This window comes from Helianthus annuus, chromosome 2 (assembly GCF_002127325.2).
Source record: "Helianthus annuus cultivar XRQ/B chromosome 2, HanXRQr2.0-SUNRISE, whole genome shotgun sequence".
NCBI classification, from domain to species: domain Eukaryota; kingdom Viridiplantae; phylum Streptophyta; class Magnoliopsida; order Asterales; family Asteraceae; genus Helianthus; species Helianthus annuus.
The window spans coordinates 102,990,329-103,015,233 of NC_035434.2; positions in this window are offsets into that span (position 1 = coordinate 102,990,329).

Below are 24,905 nucleotides of genomic sequence, written 5' to 3' on the forward strand. Positions count from 1 at the left end.
TTGCCTCTCACAGCTCTCAAAGAAGAAGCAAACATATGTTAAAGGATGAAGAATGATCCTCAGATGAAGAAGACTGCACCAAACTAGAACAAGTTCAAGAAATCCAGTGCAGATCTTGCTTTAGAATACAAGAGGAATAGAGCTGAGCTGGTTGCAGCCAAGTATGGGAATGCAAGGACCATTTCAAGATGGTCCAGGCAGTATGTTGATCAGATATATGATAAGTTGGAAAAACTAAGAGAAACAGATCCTATAGCTCCCAAGAAACCAGTTTACAAAGACCAAACCACTAATCAGTCTCAGCAACAGACCCTCTCTCTTACAATGTTGTTCACATCCTCTGATGCATCCATCCAAGTCTTGAATCAAAGAAAAAGATAGAAACAGATGGATGAGGAAGATGAAAAGAGAGAAGCTGACATCCTGAAATTGGCTGTCAAGAATCAGATCGTGTATGGCTTGGATGATGCTTCATTAAAGCTTCAAGCTCAACTTGCTGAAACTGTGAAAAAGTTGACAAGTAGACCTCCATCTCCAAACTCATCACAAATAAAACTTCTCCCAAGAAACCCATTGGACTCAAAAATACTAAAGCGGAAGTCTGATAAAAAGACCTACGTATTGACTCTGCTCAAGTCCAATGGTAGAGTTGAACACATATCAAGGGAGGATGCACTAGGTCTGGGTGCAGCTGACCTCCAAGATCTTTTGGAACTTCAACTTCATATGGATGAAGATAATGAAGATTCCCTGAACTTTGAACTGCAATTCAAAGGGCAAATTAGAGAAAGGCTGATGAGAAAATAAAGATCAAGAATAAAGAAGTGTTTTGGCATCATCTGTTCTAGGGGGAGATTGTCGGCCTATGTGATCAAACCTTGAAGAACGGATGATATTCAAAGCCAAAACTGGTTCTCAAACAGTTGATCCAAAATAAGCAGTGCATGTTCTAAGTTCCCTCCAATGGCAGTGCTTCTATCAGCTGATCATCCTAAAGACTGGTCTTCTCAACAACTATTCCTTTAAAAGACTGCTGGTTATAAAGACTGAGAAGACCTAACAACTGTTTATTGTCAAAGCCCTGACAAAGACTAAAGCACTGCTGATTCAAATGCATGATCAACCTATGAAGAAAGCACTGATCTGCAACATCAGTGTTTGGGCATCAACAGCGAATAGGAGTATCAGTGTATTTAATGTAACAGTACTTGTTTAGCATCAGTGTTAGAGTTTGTTAGTCTGTTAAATGTCACTGTCTAGGTGACGTCAGCTTAGATGCTCAATGGTTAGATTTGTACTATAAATAGATCAGTACCTATACTATTCTATTAGCTCTTTTGCACCTTTCATCTTGTACGAACAAACTAGTGAACTCAGGCTGAGGGGGAGTTTAGTATACATGCATGCATAGTTGAATCTTTTTAATTAATATAATCTTTTGACTAATGTAATCGTGTATGATGAAAACTATCTCTCTTTGATTGTGTTATAAAGTTTACTTTCATTTCCGCTGCAATTCATCTCTGTTTTACCTTCTTTCATTAATCACTTGTTAAATCCTAATAAGATAAATTCAAGAAGATCAATAAAAAGGTAAATACAAGATAACAGGACAAGAAAAGAAAGAAAGATATGTCTTCAACAAAGATCAGAATATGATCCAAGACAAAAAAAAAGACGATCAGAAGAGACCATCTGATAAGTCTGATGATGAATCTGGTATTTATCATCAGAATCTGGTAAACTCTGGTCATCAGAATTTTGATGATCATCTCAACAGAATTGTGGTAAGAAGGCCATCAGAAATTCTGATAAGCCAACTTGTCTAAAGAGATAAGGCTCTAGCGTATTTTGTAAAAGTAGCAAGTTGACCTCTGTGGATTCAATGAATATGCCAAGAAGCTACTTTATGTAGAGCAAGTGCATGAATAAACAAATGTTTATTCATGACCAAGACTCTCTTTAAATAGAGATGTCACCACCGAAGGTTAAATGAGTTAAGCCAAGCATTCAATACATACAATAAAAACTCCATTACCCTTCATTATAGAATTCTTTGAGCATTCATTTGTAATAGTCAATAACCTCACAATCACCTTGTAAAATTTGTTTTTCCAAAATGATATATATACTTGAAAATTCTGTAAGTTGTGTTTCTTGAAAGTTTGATTTCTAGTTCCGCACAATATTTCCATACTTGTTGAAATCTATTGACATATTAGTCAAACAGCATCTTATCTTGGATCAACAAATTAAATAATTCTAATGACTAAATAAAAGGCCCGGGTTATCGGGACCTAAAATAAAATGGGTTATTAATGTAGTGAATAAGACATAATATTTGTGTAAATAAGTTGGTTGTGACCTACTTAATAACTATCAAAACATGGAGGGACTGTTATTGGACATCTTAGGATGTTAAAAATATAAAAAAGGAAAGAAATTAAAACACACACACATGTATGTGTGTTTGTCGTTCATAGAGAGAGAGAGAGAGAGAGAGAGAGAGAGGGGAAGAAGACTCCTAAAAAACCTAAATCATTAGATGCATCAAATTGAAGATGAAAACTTAGACGAATTCCTTGCATGATTGAGGATTAATTATCTAACCCTAACAAACATAAGGTATGTGGTGAATTAGATTATGATGCAATTTGATGTAAATGATTTTGATGATTTGATGGAACTGATAATGAAAGTATGTGTAGGATAATCATACTTGCTAGTATATGTGGAATACTTGACCAATTGAGAGGTTCATGTATATATTCATACATGACATGAAATGGTTTTGTATGATGAAATTAAATTGATGTTAAGTTGATGTTGAACTGTGCTTAAAATCATCATGTATACATGAAGGTGTGAGGTCTTTAACTAAATTAGATGTTTGGATGAATCTTATATATACATACACATATATATATATATATATATATATATATATATATATATATATATATATATATATATATATATATATATATATATATATATATATATATATATATATATATATATATATATATATATATATATATATATATATATATATAGGGGGCCGCTAGAATTAGAACCACCTCGAGTTGTAAGAACCGCGAGAACTACTTGATCCGGGGCGGGGTGGACCAATTTTTTTTTCAAAAACGTAGATGCATGTATTATAAACACATTCGTAAAAAATTTTTTTTTAAAAAAATGCCGTGCTTGTAGTTTTTTACACCACAAGTTTGTGGTTTACGAGTTCCGTAAGTTTGTGGTTTACGAGTTCCGTAAATTTACGGAACTCGTAAACCACAAACTTATGGTGTAAAAAACTACACGCACGGCATTTTTTTAAATTTTTTTTTTTACGAATGTGTTTATAATACATGCATCTACGTTTTTGAAAAACAAAATTGGTCCACCTCGCCCCGTACGGTGTGGTTCTCGCGGTTCTTACAACTCGAGGTGGTTCTCATTCTAGCGGTCCCCTATATATATATATATATATATATATATATATATATATATATATATATATATATATATATATATATATATATATATATATATATATATATGGTGAAATGGGTTTTCACTTAATGATGAAAACCCCAAATCCTTGCATGACAGTTTAATAAATTAGTTTATGATGATTGGAAGTTATGTTGACTTGATGCTATTAAGTGTATGAAGAAATGCCAAAATGAGTTTTGTTGAAATTGTTAATCCATTTATAAGTGTTAATTGGTAGTTTGACTTTAAAAAAAGTCAAACTGACCTATAATGGAATTGAATGAGAAAAATACTATAATGGATATGATGTTATAGTTTGACTCTTGACATGCTAGGTGGGAGCTTGGAAAGGAATGGGTCAAACGGGTCAAGACGTGAGAAAGCATGATCAGACGTAAGGTAAGTAAACATTAGAACTCCTAGAATATAATTACAACTTACGTGATGGAAAGTATTTTGGTGATTAATGAGAAAATGTGAAAAGGTGACCCTATCGTGTCAACCATAACGAGTCAAACGAGTAAAATGGTGAGTAACCACATATCGTGTTTTTTCAATAAAATAGTTATTGACAACAAGTAGGTCCGCTACTTGCAAGCTGTTTCGAGGTCTTAACCATTGCGTTTTGATATGATATTTGGTTAGAAGTTATTTAAGATGTTTGGTGATTTTATATATTTTTAAAGTTGTTTGATGTGGTTTTCGCGGGTGTTTTGTCAATAAAATAGTTGTTGACATCAAACAGGTCCTCTACTAGCAGAAGTTGTTTCGAGGTCTTAACCATTGAGTTTTGACACAATGTTAGAAGTTATTTAACAACATAAAGGATGTTTGATAATTTTTATAGATTTTTCTAAAGTTGTTTGACGTGATTTTCGCAGGTATTTTGTCAATAAAATAGTTGTTGACATCAAACAGGTCCGCTGCTTGAAGAAGTTGTTTCGAGGTCTTAACCTTTGAGTTTTGACACGATATTTGTTCAGAAGTTGTTTAACAACATAAACGATGTTTGGTAATATTTATAGATTTTTCTAAAGTTTTTTAATGTGGTTTTCATGGGTGTTTTATCAATTAAATAGTTGTTGACAGCAACAGGTCCACTACTTGCAGAAGTTGTTTTGAGGCCTTAACCATTGAGTTTTGACACGATATTTGGTTAGAAGTTATAAAGGATGTTTGGTAATTTTTATAGATTTACCTATAGTTGTTATATATATATATATATATAGGGTCAGGATTTAGAGAGAACGACTAAAAGTGTGAGAACGGTGAGAACGATTATGGACCGTCAGATCAGAACAATCTATGGACTACATGACGTAGTGGCATTTTCGTAAATAACATCACTTTTATTAGTGTGGCGCGCTTCCATAAGGGTAAAAAGGTAAATGTTCATATACAAAACACATCAAAGCCTAACCGAAACATATATACTTCCCAGAGAAACCTCCCCAAAACCAACGTAAAACGCGAAAACCCTAGAAAACGCGAAACAACAAAAACTATGGCGTCGAAAGATCAAACCAGATCTAGAGGAAAAAAACATCGTGAGTTAACTTCGATTTACACTGTGCTAGTTTATGCTGCTTTTGGCGTTCTAATTTTAACAAAAAATTGCAGTTTCTACAAGGGGGGAAGGGGAAGGGTCATCTGCTCCAAAACGCCAAAAAATGAACGAACAACGAAAGAAGACAACAAGAGGACATGGTACACAAATGTTACTTTTCGTGATGTAAAAATACACTTTCATACTTTGTTGCCAAAACGCCAAAACATGTATCGTTTATTTCACAATGTATGAGAACCAAATTTTACATATCGCTCATGTGTTACTAAAGGCCACAACACTTGTATCCTATCATAGCTTTGTTACTAAAGGCCAAAAAATGTATGATTTCTGTTATAAACGCCATTTAACTGTTATTGACTTATTCAACATCTATAATCTCTTATTGATTTATAAAACGCTATAAATGTATCATAGTTATGTTAAATTATACTATTAAAACGCCATAAAATAAAACGCCATGAAATCATTTTTATAGGCAAAGAGAGGTTAAGATTGAGAATAAATGTCCATACTGGAAAGGCCCAAAACGCCAATAAGAGGAAGGCATTAAGTCAGAATGTTGAGGTTGAGGAAGAACCATATCATGTTTCAGTGGGGCTAGGATCTTGTCAAGAGTAAAACCTACAAACTTGACTGGTTGGTTTATGAATCTAAATGAAAATCAAAGAAAGACAGTACACCATAAAAACTGCAGGTGCGTTTGTCAACCCAAACGACATAACTAGGAACTCGTAATGTCCATAGCGAGCCCTAAAGGCTGTTTTCGGAATGCTTTCCTCTTGTATCCTTAGCTGATGGTAACCTGATCGTAAATCGATCTTCGAGTAATAGCTTGAACCTTGCAGGTAGTCAAATAGATCATCAATCCTTGGCAGAGGATACCTATTCTTGATCGTCAACTTATTCAACTCCCGGTAGTCAATACACATACGTAAACTACCGTCTTTCTTCTTGACAAACATGACCGGAGCTCCTCAAGGTGAGAAGCTTGGTCTGATGAATCCCTTGTCTAACAACTCTTGAAGTTGTGTCGACAATTCTTGCATTTCAGACGGGGCAAGTCGATATGGTGCCTTAGCCACAGGCGCGGAGCCTGGAACTAAGTCGATGCGGAACTCCACTTGCCTTTGGGGTGGCAATCCTGGCAAGTCCTCTGGAAAGACTTCAGGATATTCCCTCACGATAGGGATGTCTACGATCTTTGGCTCAGCAGCTCTCGTTTCCACAATGTGTGACAGGAAGGCAGCACATCCCTTTTGTAAACACTTACGAGCTTTCAGGCAGCTGATGATTCTTAAAGGCGTATCTTGCTTCTCCCCATGAACCACAATTGTTTCACCATCTTCGGTTGGGATGCGAATGATCTTTTCGTGGCAGACAATCTCAGCCTTGTTGCTTGACAACCAATCCATTCCTACTACCACGTCGAAGCTTCCCAGGGTGACTGGTAGTAGATCCAAAGCAAACTCATGCTCTCCCAACTCGATTACACATCCTCTGACAACTTCATTGCCTTCTAATAACTTTCCATTAGCCAATTCAATCGAGTACGGGATATCTAATTTACTAGCGGCTAACCCAAGCATATTTTTAAATTCTAATGACACGAAGCTATAATCGGCACCAGTATCAAACAAAACGGATGCAAAGCGTTGGTTTATAAGGAATATACCAGTAACAACATTGGGATCCTGGCGTGCTTCCCTCACTTCGATGTTAAAGACTCTTCCACGTGCTTGGTTCAATTCCGGGCAGTTCCTCTTAATATGCCCAATGTCACCACAGTTAAAACAACCCATTCTTTGACCATTTCCTCCTCCATTCCCAGCTCAGCTTGATTGTTGTTGTCTCGGTTCGCATTACCAGCTTGATTTGCGTTGTTCCCTCGATTTCCATTTCCTCCGTTATTTCCTTGTGCACGATTTCCATTGCCACCACGATTATTGTTTCTATATACAAAACCTCCTTGGCCTCCCCGGCCAGCAATAGCCCAACAGGAATCCTTCGAGTGGCCAACCTTCCCACATGCTTCACATACCTTTGACCCACACCGGCCAGAATGGTGACGCTGGCAGGTGTTACACTTGGGATGTGTACCCATATAACCTTTTCCTTTCTTCCCAGCACCGGTTGCAGCTTGGACCAGTGTGCTTGACTCTCCTTTCTTACCAACACCGCTTGTTCCTTGTTTAAAGTTCGAGAACTTCCTTTTGTTCTCGCCAGATGACTCTACGTGACTCTCTTTCTTTTTTGGTTCGACATTCGAAAACTTGTTCAAACGGATGGCCTCCTCAGCAAGAGCTACGCTCAGATCGATTGCCTCGGTGATTGTCGTAGGCTTTGAAGTAGTGACCATACTCATGATCTGTGGAGCTAAACCCCAAATAAAGCGCTCGATTCGCTTGAATTCTGGTGTAACCATATAGGGTACCACATGAGACAGGTCGTGAAACCTTTGAACATACTCCGCGATTTTGGGTCCTTCCATCTTCAGATGCCAAAACTCAGTTTCCAACTTTTGAATTTCAGCACGAGAGCAATACTTTCTTCGCATAAGCTCTTTCAACTCGTTCCATGTCATTGCATATGCAGCGGCTTCACCAAGAGTTTGCACTTGTAAGTTACACCAGGTCAGGGCTCCGTCTAGGAATAGCCCAGAAATGTAATTCACTTGTTGGTCTGGAGCGCACTTGCTCATTCAAAGAACAGATTCCGTCTTCTCGGCCCATCTGACAAAAGCAACAGCACCTCCGGTGCCGTCAAAGTTCACAGGCTTGCAATCTAGGAACTGCTTGTAAGTGCACCCTGCACATACGTTAGAATATACAAATGGTATTAGCGAACATGCTATAAATATCCAAATGTATCGTAGTATGTCTCAATGACTTAACATTACCATGAGGCGGATTGTTAATGTCATTGTTGTTGTTCGAATTGCTTCCACTGGTTCCTCCTTGTGAGGCTGCATACTGTGCAATGGCGGCAACGATGACCTGTTGAAGTTCTGCCTCGTTGGTAGGCATGCGTGTCTGGCGTCTTGGAGGCATCTTCTAAAAGATGTGTTCACGTTGGTCAGGTCATAATAGGTAAAAGGATCATATGTGCGTAACAATAATATCAACACATAACATCTCATGTTATAAATAAATCAACCACATAACATCTCATGTTATATAACATAAACAATCAATCAAACATCACATATGATAAGAATACTGTGATTGCACTGCCATAAATCGAGACCACAATGTAAGTTTTACAAGTACATAACTGTATCGTACGACATCCATGACTAAGGGCCACATCACCCTAGTCTAAAACTATCACATCAATGTCAATAACAACCAATATACAAATCATCAAAAATCAAGATCATCCAAAACGCGGTCTCCAAAAAGGCTATAAAGTCTGCACAATTACCGTCCTCTCATCAAATGTCTACCCGAGTCATACAAAATGGCCCTAAGCTGGTGGCGGTGGAGGAGGGGGAAAACGAGAAAAGAGCAAATGTCGCATGTGAAGCCAATCCTTCTCCATAGCACGATGAGAGCGCAACAGGAATGCTATCTGCTGCTGCGGAGTCCAAAAAACGAGCAGCAGAATCAGGAGATAACAGACGAGGAGGGTGTGATACTGCAGGTGGAGTCTCGCACTGACACGGGAGTCGCTGAGCTCTCTCCAGCTCCTGCACGCGACAAGTCACCGCCTCCTGCTGTATCATGAAAGATCTGAGAATATCCTCTGTAGAATAACCCATGTGGTAAGGATGATAAGGATCAGATGGTGGCATAATGGGTGGCGAAGTCAAGAGGAATGGCTCACTAGATGGAGCGAAGGATGGCACAGCAGACGATGCAACAGGGGGAACAAAAGTATGATGAGAAGTCGGAGGTACAGACTGATCTCCTCCTATCAAGAAAGGTGTATGACCAAATGGCTGACGAGATGAGCCCTCTCCAGGACGTGGCGGAGGGATGTCCTAGAGAAATGTTACAGGAAGGTCTGCGCGATGCGCATCTGTGACGTGTGCAGGAAATAAAGGTGCATCAATAGGAGCTGAAGCAAGGGCTGAAACAGGTGTAACAGGTACCACGAAAGGTGGGAAATCATCATCATCGTCTATCCACCCATTGTGGGTGTGCGCATATCGAGGATCAACATGGGTCGCAAAAGGTGCATGATCGAACTGCACAGGCACTGGGTCAGGAAGAGGGGCAACAACAGGGTCAGCAGGAATGTCAGCAACATGAGGAGCATCAACATGAGTGTCACACCCCCAAAAAATCCACACGCGGAGTACCACCGCTTGGAGGCGTGACTGACCAGGATCAAGCCACCAATCATATTGAACATGTAACTATTAAGTAAAAGTAAATGTTATTCAACCAACCAATATGAAAGGTGTTTAAAACATAATTTCAATATCACTGTTTAGCGGAAGCATAAAAATAAACCCAACATAAGTATGCATATGAAATGTCATAATGTTTAATCAACGCATTCACGATCCTTGTCCACAACGCCCGCGCCTCCCAGTGCAAGCTCCATGTCTACCTAACGACCTGCAAGGCATGTAATAGAGAGTCAACAACTAGTTGAGCGAGTTCACAGTGGATTGTTTAGTAACAGTGTTCATTTCGTAAAAACGTTTGTTTTTTAGAAATCCATGTATCGTATATAATTACATCGCAGCCCTCCAGGCATGTTTACGAAGATTAGTGGGGTTTTCCCATGTATTGTAGACTAGTTTTATTTGTATCGCGGCCCTCCAGGCATGTGTGCGAAGTTTAGTATCAGTATCGCGGACAATCCAGGCATGTGTTCGAAGATTAGATTCAGTATCGCGGCCATTACAGGCATGTGTGCGAAGAGTAGTGGGGGCTTCCCCATGTATCACTAGTCTAGCAGTATCTATAAGTGACCTTTCCCAACCGAGGTCAGTATTTCATAATTCCCGACCACAACACAAATACAGATAATCATCCAATCCCATTCCCTACCCCGGGAATCCCATGCCTTCGTAAGAGTGTGAACTCACCTTGATTTGCTCGGTTTGTTATTGCTTCTAGTGTTAATTAATGATTAGGTCCGTTACACACGACCTAGGGTACATTGCACATAAACTCGATGTAAGTGTTTACGTTCAATTAGTGTTTACAATTCCTTGATGTCCAAACAACTGTGATTCGTGTGATAATTGTGTACAGAATGACATGACATAGATTGTTATACATACAGTATCATCCAGTAACATACAGTAACATACAGTTATATACAGTAATATACAGTAACATACAGTAGCATGCAAAGTGTTCCTCATACAGGGTTTGAACTTAGCATTATAAGTAAACTCGGACCTTACATCAATCAGAAATTCGGACCAGACATCACCACAAAACTCGGACAAGGCATATCAATGAAACTCAGACCTTAATGGTATCAACAAAAGTCGGATCTTGCTTACCCTTCACAAGTTCGGACCAAGTACCCCCCCACAAACTCGGACCAAACTCCACCCCTTAAAAATCGGACCATACACACTTATAAAATTCGGACCATGTTTCAAGCATTCAAAACTCAGACTAGACAACCAACTAAAAATTCGGACCATTCATGCTCATATAACTCGGAACCCATGTATTTATACAAAACTCGGACCCCCTTAGCACTTACAAAGTTCGGACATACAAGCATTACAAAGTTCGGACCTATACTAGCATTACAAAGTTCGGATCAATACTAGCATTACAAAGTTCAGATTAAACACCACCTTTTAAAACTCAGACCAAGCAATCCACTAATGCTCGGACTTTGTGACTTCACAAAACCCTAACACTTAGCTCCGATGTATCAACATGCGTGATTTCCAAGACCAATATACAGTTTTCATGGAACAGTTATGTTTACGATCAAAAACCCTAATTTTCATACATTGGCAATGTTGTAATCTAAACAACAATCACACAATTCTAACATATCAGGCATCTTAACATCAGGCAAGTGATTACACAACTGTTCAGAAACTATTTCACAACAATCAGAAGGATCAATAAACACAGAACCATTGTTTGGAGAGCTAGGGTTTGCATGAATCAATAACCAATGATTAACAACAAATAACCAATAAACGTTTACCTTAGATTGATTCTAGATGGATTGAAAGATCAAGATTGATGCAAGAGAACTGGTGTAGCCAAGAATGATGAGAGAAATGTTTGTAGAGAGAATGATTTGAAGTGCCGTATGATTGAAATTGGTGAGAATGATTAGGGTTAAGGGGTTTTGTTTTATTTTCACTATTACCACTAAACACCCCTAAGTATCATCCTTTACACAAAACACACACACCACATATAATTTACAGTTTCATCACCAAGTTCATGTATTTGTCAAATCATTCGTAGAATAACACATAACCATGCAACAATCACAATACACTTTATCAAATCACAACGTATACAGTTACAACGCAAAAAAATTGTGTAAGTAAGGAACTAAACAAACAGTGAACATGCAATAAATGAAGAAGTGGAATCTCGGAAACTCGAGTGGGGATATTTGAGTTCCATTTGGTCTTTTCGTTCCAGGTGAACTCTGGGCCACGACGGTAGTTCCAACGAACTCGTACAAGAGGTATTCTGGTGTTCTTGAGGACCTTAACATCCCGGTCCGTGATTTCAATAGGTTCCTCGATGAAATGCAACTGTTCGTCGATAGTGTGTTCCTTCAAAGGAACTATGAGGGTCACTTTGTAGGTAGGTTCACTTTGTAGGCCACCTTGCCTATTCTTTCAAGTTCTGCTGGTAGGTTCACTTTGTAGGCCACCTTGCCTATTCTTTCAATGATTTCGAACGGTCCTACATACCGCGGATTGAGCTTGCCCCGTTTACCAAAACGAACTACACCCTTCCAGGGTGAGACTTTGAGTAGCACTCGATCCCCAACTTGGAACTCGAGCGGTTTTCTGCGTTTATCAGCGTAGCTTTTCTGACGGTCACGAGCTGCCGCCATGTGTTGTCGTATCTGTGCAATCCTTTCAGTAGCATCAACTACCATTTCTGGACCTGTGATCTGACTATTACCTACCTCTGCCCAACAAAGCGGTGATCGACATTTACGTCCGTATATTGCCTCGAATGGAGCGGCTTGAATGCTGGTGTGGTAACTGTTATTGTACGAAAACTCCACTAACGGGAGATGTTTTTCCCACCTGTTGTCGAGATCGATAACAAACGCCCGAAGCATGTCTTCTAAAGTCTGGATAGTGCGCTCAGACTGCCCATCCGTCTGAGGGTGGTAAGCTGTGCTCATGTCTAACCGAGAGCCAAAAGATTTGTGCATTGCTTGCCACAGTTCTGAAGTAAATCGTGCATCACGATCTGAGATAATAGAGATTGGCACTCCGTGTGTCGAAACAACTTCTTTCAAGTATACGTCTGCTAATGTAGAGAACTTGTCAGTTTCCTTGATAGCCAAGAAGTGAGCAGACTTTGTGAGTCGATCCACGATTACCCAGATAGTATCGTTCCCACGCTGGGATCTAGGCAGGCTGTGACATCCCCGGAAAACCAGTAAACGATACAACTTACCTAGCTTCCTCAGTAACCGCATGCTAAATTTCGGGACGAAATTTCTTTCAAGTTGGGGATAATGTGACAACTCGAGTTTCCGAGATTCCACTTTCGCATTTATTGCACGTTCACTGTCTGTTTAGTTGCTTACTTACACAATTGGTTTGCTTTGTAACTGTCTACGTTGTGATTTGATAAAGTGTATTGTGATTATTGCATGATTATATGTTATCTTTCGAATGATTTGGCAAATACATGAACTTGGTGATGAAACTGTAAATTATATTGTTATGGGTGTGCTTTATGTAAAAGATGATACTTAGGGGTGAGTAGAGTAGTTAGTGAAATGATAAGTAACTCTTAACCCTAACCTCCCTCACAAATCATTACACAAATCATCATACGTACTTCAAGATTTCTCTACAACCCTCTCCTTCAATAATCTTCTTCCTCATTGGCACAAGTTCTCTTGCATCAACCTTGATCTTCCTATCCATCTAGAATCAATCTAAGGTAAACGTTTAATGATTTCTTGTTGTTAATCTTTGATTATGTGATTCATGCAAAACCCTAGTTCTACATATAATAGTTCTGTGTTTATTGATTGATTCTGATTATGGTGAAATGGATATGATTAGTGTGTAATCACTTGCCTGACACTAAGATGCCTGTTATGATGTTTGATTGATGATTAGATTACTGCAATGCAAATGTATGAAATTAGGGTTTCTTGATCGTAAGTGTAACTGTTCCATTGATTCTGTGAATTGGTTTTGGAAATCACGTATGTTGTAACTCGGAGTTAAGCGTCCGAGTTTTGTTATACTTGTGTGATCCGAGTTTTGATTAAACACCACAAGGTCCGAACTTTATGTAATTGAATGGTCCGAACTTTATGTATAAATAATGATGTCCGAACTTTATACATGATCAAGGTCCGAATTATGTATGTAACATTAGGTCCGAGTTTTGTGAATGCACCTAAGGTCGGAATTATGTATGTAACTTATGGGCCGAGTTTCATTTATGATATGTAAGTCTGAGTTTTTGCTTGGATGAATAAAGAGTCCGACTTTTGAAAGAACAAAGGGTTAGACTTTTATAATGTTATATATGGTCCGACTTTGTAAAAGGGGGGGGGGACTAGATCCGAATTTTTATGATATGAAGGTCAGAATTATTGAGATATGAAGGTCCGACCTTTGCGAAGTCTATATGGTCCGAATTTGTCAAAGTAACATATATATAGTCCGAATTTCTTCACAAGGGTGGTTGGTCCGAATTTCTTGTAAAGGGAATGGTTGGTCCGAGTTTTTTTAAAGGGAATGGTTGTCTGAGTTTTTTTTATGAGTATATTAGGTGAGATGTCTTGAAAGTGCAGCCCAAACTAAATAAAGATCACCTCATCTTTGTCGTCTAGTTTTTCATGTGGGCATGGGAAGTTGTCAGAGGATATGTGATGGGTTATATGTGTGTAATTAATTAATGTTTTGCATGATTAGTTAAGTTTGATAAGGATGACTGCTAGTGCTCTCGTGAAAAGGGATTAGGCTCCCATTATAAAGTGATAACCGATTGCTTGCCTTTGACTTGGTCCGAGTAAATGAGATTAATGCATGATGATATGCATACGTATGGTTGCAACGTGTGGCTCATGGTATAAAAATCATGTACTATTAATGAATGTAGCTTTATTGTGATATGTGATACTCAGTGGTTGAAATCATGACCTAGAATCCTAGTAGGTATCATGTGCAAAGTGATGACGGGAATTTGATAATTGCTAATAGTAATAGACTGATGACATGATAGGGTAGCATAGGGTAGCATGTGTACACAATTCTTGATGAAGAATATTATGATTCACTAATACAATATGATTGTTAATAGTGTGGGATGTTTTGTGTAATCCGAATTGGATGTTTCTGATTGATAGTTATGTGATAACTCGCTGTGATGATTGAATCACTAGATTCACGTTTATGACTTGAGTGTTATGTCAACTGCATGAAGGATAGTACCTGGTTATGTTAATAAGATCGTGATATTTACTGTTCACATAGCACAACTTGGTTCCTTGAAAGGCACACTTAACTGTTTAAGCATTGATATGAGTCGTGCATGGGAATTACACTTTACACTCTATGACTTTTTATGATACGGAGACATTGTGAATAAAGAGTCGGACTTTTGAAAGAACAAAGGGTCAGACTTTTATAATGTTATATATGGTCCGACTTTGTAAAAGGGGGGGGGGACTAGATCCAAATTTTTATGATATGAAGGTCCAAATTATTGAGATATGAAGGTCCGACCTTTGGGAAGTCTATATGGTCCGAATTTGTCAAAGTAACATATATATAGTCCGAATTTCTTCACAAGGGTGGTTGGACCGAATTTCTTGTAAAGGGAATGGTTAGTCCGAGTTTTTTAAAGGGAATGGTTGTCTGAGTTTTTTTTATGTGTATATTAGGTGAGATGTCTTGAAAGTGCAGCTCAAACTAAATAAAGATCACCTCATCTTTGTCGTCTAGTTTTTCATGTGGGCATGGGAAGTTGTCTCAGGATATGTGATGGGTTATATGTTTGTAATTAATTAATGTTTTGCATGATTAGTTAAGTTTGATAAGGATGACTGCTAGTGCTCTCGTGAAAAGGGATTAGGCTCCCATTATAAAGTGATAACCGATTGCTTGCCTTTGACTTGGTCCGAGTAAATGAGATTGATGCATGATGATATGCATACGTATGGTTGCAACGTGTGGCTCATGGTATAAAAATCATGTACTATTAATGAGTGTAACTTTATTGTGATATGTGATACTCAGTGGTTGAAATCATGACCTAGAATCCTAGTAGGTATCATGTGCAAAGTGATGATGGGAATTTGATAATTGCTAATAGTAATAGACTGATGACATGATAGGGTAGCATAGGGTAGCATGTGTACACAATTCTTGATGAAGAATATTATGATTCACTAATACAATATGATTGTTAATAGTGTGGGATGTTTTGTGTAATCCGAATTGGATGTTTCTGATTGATAGTTATGTGATAACTCGCTGTGATGATTAAATCACTAGATTCACGTTTATGACTTGAGTGTTATGTCAACTGCATGAAGGATAGTACCTGGTTATGTTAATAAGATCGTGATATTTACTGTTCACATAGCACAACTTGGTTCCTTGAAAGGCACACTTAACTGTTTAAGCATTGATATGAGTCGTGCATGGGAATTACACTTTACACTCTATGACTTTTTATGATACGGAGACATTGTGAATAAAACTGATTTCGTATGTATGAACACAATAGGACTTGACTGATTTCTTGTGAGTACATAGCATAGCATGTGACAACTCGAATTTCTAAGATTTTATTTCGTATTTATTGCACGTTCATGTAATTGCACAATTGATTTCCATGAAATTATATATGTTTTGATTGTTTGATTGTGTATAGTTGTTGGTTATTTGTGAAACTTGTCAAATGTGTGAACTTGGTGGTGGAACTATGAAACGGTAAACTTGTCAAATATGAAATGGTGTGCAATTGTAAATTATAATACTTAGGGATGTAGATGGTAATTAGGGAAATCCTAGATACTTAACCCTAATCTCATTTCTCTAATCATTTGCACACAAAACAAAAACATGTACTTTCACCTCTCTAATCCTCTAGCAAGCATCATCACCAAATCATTTGGCACAAGATAATCATCACACTTGATTCCTATTTCTCTAGAATCATCTAAGGTAATTGTTTAATCATTGTTGTGATTAATTGTTGATTGATTGATTGTTTTCAATTCTTGATTCTTGTGAATTCTTGTAAACCCTAGCTTTGATTTGATGGTTCTGTACTTTGAATTGATCATGATTATTCTGATTGTGATAATGTGTTAATCGTATAACCGATTCTCTTGATGATTTAAGATGTTGGATATGATGAATGGATGATTGTTGATTGAACAATTCGAGTGAAAATGCATGAGTTAGAGTTTCACGTTCGTATGTTAACAAAACGTAACTGATATGATTCTCTCCTGTATTTGGAATTCATGTTATTAGTTGCCTGAGTTTATCATGCTTGTAAATGGTCCGAATATAAGGTATAGTTGGTCCGAGTTTAATAGGAATCACATGATCCGAGTTTAAATGGCTTATAATGGACCGAGTTTAGTCTCTTATATGTCCGAGTATAATCCTTGCAAGTTGCCCGAGTTTAATTGGACCACCATGGTCCGAGTTTAAGCAATTGATCTTGTCCGAGTTTATTGATGTGTGAGTGGGCCGAGTTTATTGTTAATCATTTGGTCCGAGTTTAATCAAATCAACCTTGGTCCGAGTTTAATCAAATTAGTCTTGGTCCGAGTTTAATCCTCAATGTTGGTCCGAATATATGTATTGATTGTGGTCCGAGTATAATTAAATGAATGGTCCGAGTATAAATAAGGGTTATGGTCCGAGTTTAATATCTTGACATTGGACCGAGTTTAATGAATGTATCAAGGGTCCGAACTTGTGTGTGTAGCATGATAGTCTGAGTTTATTGTATGATTACATGTGCTATCTTAGTTTCAAACAGGGGAACCCCCCCACACACACACTGTCTGATATTGTGTAACTGTTTGATGCTGTATAATTGTCCAATTGAAACAAGTAGCTGCATGATATATTATGTTAGTCCTGCCTGTATGACGTATGATTCTATGTGAACAATTGCGTGCAACGGTATGATTCTACATGTGTGAACAGTATATGTAATATCGTTGTGTACACAATAAACACACAAAGCACCGTTGTTTGAATATCGAGGATTTGTAAACCCTAATGGAACGAATCATGTGCAACATATCCTAGGTCGTGTGTAACGGACTTAGAGACTTATAAACCCTAGAAGCAATAACATACCGAGCAAACCAAGGTGAGTTCACACTCCTACTAAGGCATGGGATTCCCGGGTCGTGGGAATGGGTTAAAGGTTTCAATTGACTAATAACGTACAAAAGCTTTTCCTAGACTATCACCTATCATAGTCCTCGGATGTCAGGACGGTTCCGTAGGTTGGGATAACACCTACGTGGTTCCGTAGGTTGGATAACACCTACGTGGTCATATGCCAATTACTATCCTCGATACAAAGGATACGCACGTAAAACCTACGTGTACGCATTACTTACTTCTTCCGTAGGTTGGGATAACACCTACGTGGTCATATGCCATTACTATCCTCGATACAAAGGATACGCACGTAAAACCTACGTGTACGCATTACTTACTTCTTCCGTAGGTTGGGATAACACCTACGTGGTCATATGCCATTACTATCCTCGATACAAAGGATACGCACGTAAAACCTACGTGTACGCATTACTTACTTCTTCCGTAGGTTGGGATAACACCTACGTGGTCATATTTTCAATTACCTCATACGCGCTACTGTTCTCGGACGAAGAACAGGGATAATACGAATAGTCTAGTGGTCACATAACATGGGAAGCCCCCACCTGTATAACTTACTATTGGCCCTGTAGAGCCACCCGTTACTTACTGTTACGCATTTACTTACTGTGAACTCGCTCAACTAGTTTGTTGATCATTCTGTTACATGCCTTGCAGATCGTTAGGTACTTGGAGCTTGCACTGGAGAAGCGGGTCGTTGTGGGCAAGGATCGTGGTTTCTACGTTGAACTATTATAACATTTAAAACTATTAACTATTGTTGGTTTATTTACTATGCTTCCGCTACACTTTGAAACTATGGTTATGTTTTGAACACCTATCGTATTGAATGGATGGTTTACATTTATTTTACTTAATATTAATTACATGTTCAATATGATTGGTGGCTTGATCCTGGTCAGTCACGCTCCCAAGCGGTGATACTCCGCGGGTGGATTTTGGGGGTGTGATAGATTGGTATCAGAGCCATTGGTTATAGAGAACTTGGTTTTAATATGGAAAAACGTTTTTATTAAAACCAGACTATAACCAGAACAGTGCTCTCAACGATCCGCAACGACGCTTCGCTTCACGTGCAAGACTCAACATCTTAGGTAATAAGGTTTATGTTTATTGCCTACATGCTAGAACTGCATAGAACTTTGCTCGTAGTATGCTTACATTACTTTGCTCACTACTTGTTATTGCTTGAGAACACTTACGTGCTTACACTCTCCTGTCATTGCACTATTCGCGAACCTTTCTCACTTATGTTGCCTTTGATGTGAAGATCAATGGCCGGACATATCAACATGACACAAGCCCAGTTGACGGCTCTCATTAACGAACGAATTGCTGCGGCACTGGCAGCCATACAAGCAGGAGGTCAACACGTTCAGTCACCTGCTTGCACCTTCAAAAATCTCAAGGATTGTCAACCTAGTACCTTCAGTGGAACTGAAGGGGTTGAAGGTCTCCTTCATTGGTTCGAGAGACTCGAAACTGACTTCGAGGTGCATGATTGCCCTGAGTCACGTAGGGTAAAGTTTGCTACTAGAACACTCGAAGGTGCTGCATTAACCTGGTGGAAAGCACAGGTTCAGATGTTAGGGCTGGCAGCTGCTAATGCCACCCCCTGGAACGAGTTCAAGGAACTGATTAAGGAAGAGTTTTGTAGTCGTGAAGACATCCACAAGCTAGAGGTAGAGTTCCTCAACCTACAGATGGTGGGGTCTGAAATTAAAGCTTATACGAGGAGATCGAATGAATTAGCCACATTTTGTCCTACTATGGTAGACCCTCCCACCAAACGCATCGAACTGTATCTCAAGGGTCTGGTGCCCGAAATTCAGAATCATATGACCACAGCTAACCTTGGCACTATCCAGCAAGCCACTCGATTGGCTCATCGTCTCACAGACCAGGCTGTAGAACAGAACAAACTACCGAAACGAGCTAAGACTGATACTGCATGTGCTTCTAGAGATAACAAACGCAAGTGGGATGGAAACCTGAGCACGGGATTAATTTTGGTCCAGCCTCTGACGCAGCAGCAAGAGATGGATGACTACCAGAGCCCCAAACAGCAGTTTTCTAGTGGTCATGGGCAGAAAAGATATCGAGGAATTCACCCATGGTGCAACAAATGTAACAGACACCACGGTGGCCAGTGCAACAGGGGTCGTTGCCAGCGGTGTCTCAAGATTGGTCATGAAGCAAAGGATTGTCGAAACTCACGTCCTGTAACCCAAGAACAACAACGACTGCCTCAACCTTCACAGAACCAGCAACTGCAACTACCAGCTCCACAGAACACACCGCAGCAGCCACAGCGTGGGAACGGGGGATGTTTCCAGTGTGGGGCTGAAGGTCATTTTAAACGCGATTGCCCTCAATTAAACCAGGATCAGACTCAAAACCACGACCATGGAAACAGGGATGACAACGGGGAAAGTGTTGGGGGAAGCAATGGAAACCATGACGCCGGGGCAGCGTGTACATAATTGGTCAGGGAGATGCAATGAACGATATTTGAACTTATAACTTATCTTGGGTTTTCATTATTATGTTTACGCTACTCAAACAAAGTTTGGCTCGAACATTAATCGTATTGAGTTTTATGAATTATTTTACCTACTATATTTATGTTTGATATAATGGATGGTTTGATATTATTGAACGCACCTGCCATAATTATGGGCCTTACGAACAGGGTGTGCAAACCCTATCTTGACAAGTTCGTCATCGTCTTCATCGATGACACTTTGATCTACTCCAAGAGTCGGTAGGAGCACGAGCAGCACTTACGTCTTATCTTGGAACTTCTTCGAAACGAGCAACTGTACGCAAAGTTTCCAACATGCGACTCCTGGCTTCGTAAAGTCCACTTCTTAGGCCACGTAGTGAACGAGGACGGGATCCATGTTGATCCATCCAAGGTAGATTCGATCAGGAACTGGCCTGCACCGCGCACACCGACAGAAATACGCCAATTATTGGGTTTGGCGGGGTACTACAGACGATTTATTAAAGACTTTTCGAAGATCGCGCAGCCACTTACACTACTGACACAGAAGGGTGCCACCTACCGTTGGGGAGATCCCCAGGAAACCGCTTTCCAGTACCTAAAGGATAGGCTTTACAGTGCACCTATTCTCTCATTGCCAGAGGGCACGGACGATTTTGTAGTCTATTGTGACGCATCGATACAAGGGCTTGGTTGCGTATTGATGCAGCGGGATAAAGTGATAGCCTACGCTTCTCGGCAACTCAAGGTTCACAAACGAAACTACACGACGCACGATCTAGAGCTGGGAGCTGTTGTTTTCGCGCTTAAGATATGGCGACACTACCTGTACGGTACCAGGTGCACGATTTACACCGATCACAGGAGTCTCGAGCATATTCTTAAGCAGAAGGATTTGAACATGCGTCAACGACGATGGGTCGAGTTACTTAACGACTACGAAGGCGCCATCAAGTACCATCCAGGCAAAGCCAATGTTGTGGCTGATGCCCTCAGTCGAAAGGACACTTTACCTCGGCGCGTGCGAGCGCTACAGCTTACGATTCAGTCTAGCCTTCCTGCAAAGATACGAGCTGCTCAGACAGAAGCACTGAAACCCGAAAACGTCAAGGCTGAAGCCTTACGTGGTTCAAGGCAACAAATGGAACAAAAGGAAGACGGCGCCTACTATGTAACGGGGCGTATTTGGGTCCCACTTTATGGCGGTCTACGAGAACTTGTAATGGATGAAGCTCACAAGTCTCGCTATTCGGTACATCCAGGGTCGGATAAAATGTACCACGACATCAGCACTACTTATTGGTGGCCTAGTATGAAGGCCCACATCGCTACGTACGTTGGAAAATGCTTAACCTGTGCGAGAGTCAAGGTTGAATATCAGAAACCAGCTGGTCTACTTCAGCAGCCTAAGATACCACAATGGAAATGGGAGCAAATTTCCATGGATTTTGTTACTGGCCTTCCTAGATCCCAGCGTGGGAATGACACTATCTGGGCGATCGTTGATCGACTCACAAAGTCTGCTCACTTCTTGGCTATCAAAGAAACGGATAAGTTTTCTACCCTAGCAGACATCTACATGAAAGAAGTTGTTTCGAGGCACGGAGTGCCAATCTCTATCATTTCGGATCGGGATGCACGATTCACGTCAGAGCTATGGCAAGCAATGCATAAATCCTTTGGCTCACGATTAGACATGAGCACGGCATATCACCCTCAGACGGATGGGCAGTCTGAGCGAACGATTCAAACACTTGAAGACATGCTTCGGGCATGTGTTATCGATTTCGGCAACGGCTGGGAAAAGCATCTTCCTTTAGTGGAGTTTTCATACAATAACAGTTACCATACCAGCATTCAAGCCGCTCCATTCGAGGCATTGTGCGGACGTAAATGCCGGTCACCTCTCTGTTGGGCAGAGGTGGGGGATAGTCAAATTACGGGTCCAGAGATTGTAGTGGACGCCACAGAAAAGATTGCGCAGATACGGCAACGCATGGCAGCAGCACGCGACCGTCAGAAAGTCTACGCGGATAAGTGTAAGAGACCATTGGAATTTCAGGTCGGGGACCGGGTTTTATTAAAAGCCTCACCCTGGAAGGGTGTGATTCGATTTGGTAAACGAGGCAAATTCAATCCACGGTATGTTGGACCGTTCGAAATCACTGAAAGAACAGGCCAAGTAGCCTACAGACTAAACCTAACAGCTGAACTCGGTGCAGTTCACAATGTATTTCACGTGTCAAAACTGAAGAAGTGCCTGTCAGATGAGACCCTCACAGTTCCTTTTAAGGAACTCACTATCGACGAGCGGTTGCAGTTCGTCGAGGAGCCAGTTGAAATCACGGACCGGGATGTTAAGGTCCTCAAACACAAGAGAATCCCTCTTGTTCGAGTTCGTTGGAACTCCCAACGTGGCCCAGAGTACACCTGGGAACGCAAAGACCAGATGACAGAAAAGTACCCCCAATTATTCGAAACCAATGCATCCACTACTGAGGCTGAAGCTACTACTACTGAATTTCGGGACGAAATTCCAAATCAACGGGGGGATGATGTGACACCCCAGGAAAACCAGTGAACAGTACAGCTTACCTAGCTTCCTCAGTGAGTGCGTACCAAATTTCGGGACGAAATTTCTTTTAAGTTGGGGATAATGTGACAACTCGAATTTCTAAGATTTTATTTCGTATTTATTGCACGTTCATGTAATTGCACAATTGATTTCCATGAAATTATATATGTTTTGATTGTTTGATTGTGTATAGTTGTTGGTTATTTGTGAAACTTGTCAAATGTGTGAACTTGGTGGTGGAACTATGAAACGGTAAACTTGTCAAATATGAAATGGTGTGCAATTGTAAATTATAATACTTAGGGATGTAGATGGTAATTAGGGAAATCCTAGATACTTAACCCTAATCTCATTTCTCTAATCATTTGCACACAAAACAAAAACACGTACTTTCACCTCTCTAATCCTCTAGCAAGCATCATCACCAAATCATTTGGCACAAGATAATCATCACACTTGATTCCTATTTCTCTAGAATCATCTAAGGTAATTGTTTAATCATTGTTGTGATTAATTGTTGATTGATTGATTGTTTTCAATTCTTGATTCTTGTGAATTCTTGTAAACCCTAGCTTTGATTTGATGGTTCTGTACTTTGAATTGATCATGATTATTCTGATTGTGATAATGTGTTAATCGTATAACCGATTCTCTTGATGATTTAAGATGTTGGATATGATGAATGGATGATTGTTGATTGAACAATTCGAGTGAAAATGCATGAGTTAGAGTTTCACGTTCGTATGTTAACAAAACGTAACTGATATGATTCTCTCCTGTATTTGGAATTCATGTTATTAGTTGCCTGAGTTTATCATGCTTGTAAATGGTCCGAATATAAGGTATAGTTGGTCCGAGTTTAATAGGAATCACATGATCCGAGTTTAAATGGCTTATAATGGACCGAGTTTAGTCTCTTATATGTCCGAGTATAATCCTTGCAAGTTGCCCGAGTTTAATTGGACCACCATGGTCCGAGTTTAAGCAATTGATCTTGTCCGAGTTTATTGATGTGTGAGTGGGCCGAGTTTATTGTTAATCATTTGGTCCGAGTTTAATCAAATCAACCTTGGTCCGAGTTTAATCAAATTAGTCTTGGTCCGAGTTTAATCCTCAATGTTGGTCCGAATATATGTATTGATTGTGGTCCGAGTATAATTAAATGAATGGTCCGAGTATAAATAAGGGTTATGGTCCGAGTTTAATATCTTGACATTGGACCGAGTTTAATGAATGTATCAAGGGTCCGAACTTGTGTGTGTAGCATGATAGTCTGAGTTTATTGTATGATTACATGTGCTATCTTAGTTTCAAACAGGGGAACCCCCCCACACACACACTGTCTGATATTGTGTAACTGTTTGATGCTGTATAATTGTCCAATTGAAACAAGTAGCTGCATGATATATTATGTTAGTCCTGCCTGTATGACGTATGATTCTATGTGAACAATTGCGTGCAACGGTATGATTCTACATGTGTGAACAGTATATGTAATATCGTTGTGTACACAATAAACACACAAAGCACCGTTGTTTGAATATCGAGGATTTGTAAACCCTAATGGAACGAATCATGTGCAACATATCCTAGGTCGTGTGTAACGGACTTAGAGACTTATAAACCCTAGAAGCAATAACATACCGAGCAAACCAAGGTGAGTTCACACTCCTACTAAGGCATGGGATTCCCGGGTCGTGGGAATGGGTTAAAGGTTTCAATTGACTAATAACGTACAAAAGCTTTTCCTAGACTATCACCTATCATAGTCCTCGGATGTCAGGACGGTTCCGTAGGTTGGGATAACACCTACGTGGTTCCGTAGGTTGGATAACACCTACGTGGTCATATGCCAATTACTATCCTCGATACAAAGGATACGCACGTAAAACCTACGTGTACGCATTACTTACTTCTTCCGTAGGTTGGGATAACACCTACGTGGTCATATGCCATTACTATCCTCGATACAAAGGATACGCACGTAAAACCTACGTGTACGCATTACTTACTTCTTCCGTAGGTTGGGATAACACCTACGTGGTCATATGCCATTACTATCCTCGATACAAAGGATACGCACGTAAAACCTACGTGTACGCATTACTTACTTCTTCCGTAGGTTGGGATAACACCTACGTGGTCATATTTTCAATTACCTCATACGCGCTACTGTTCTCGGACGAAGAACAGGGATAATACGAATAGTCTAGTG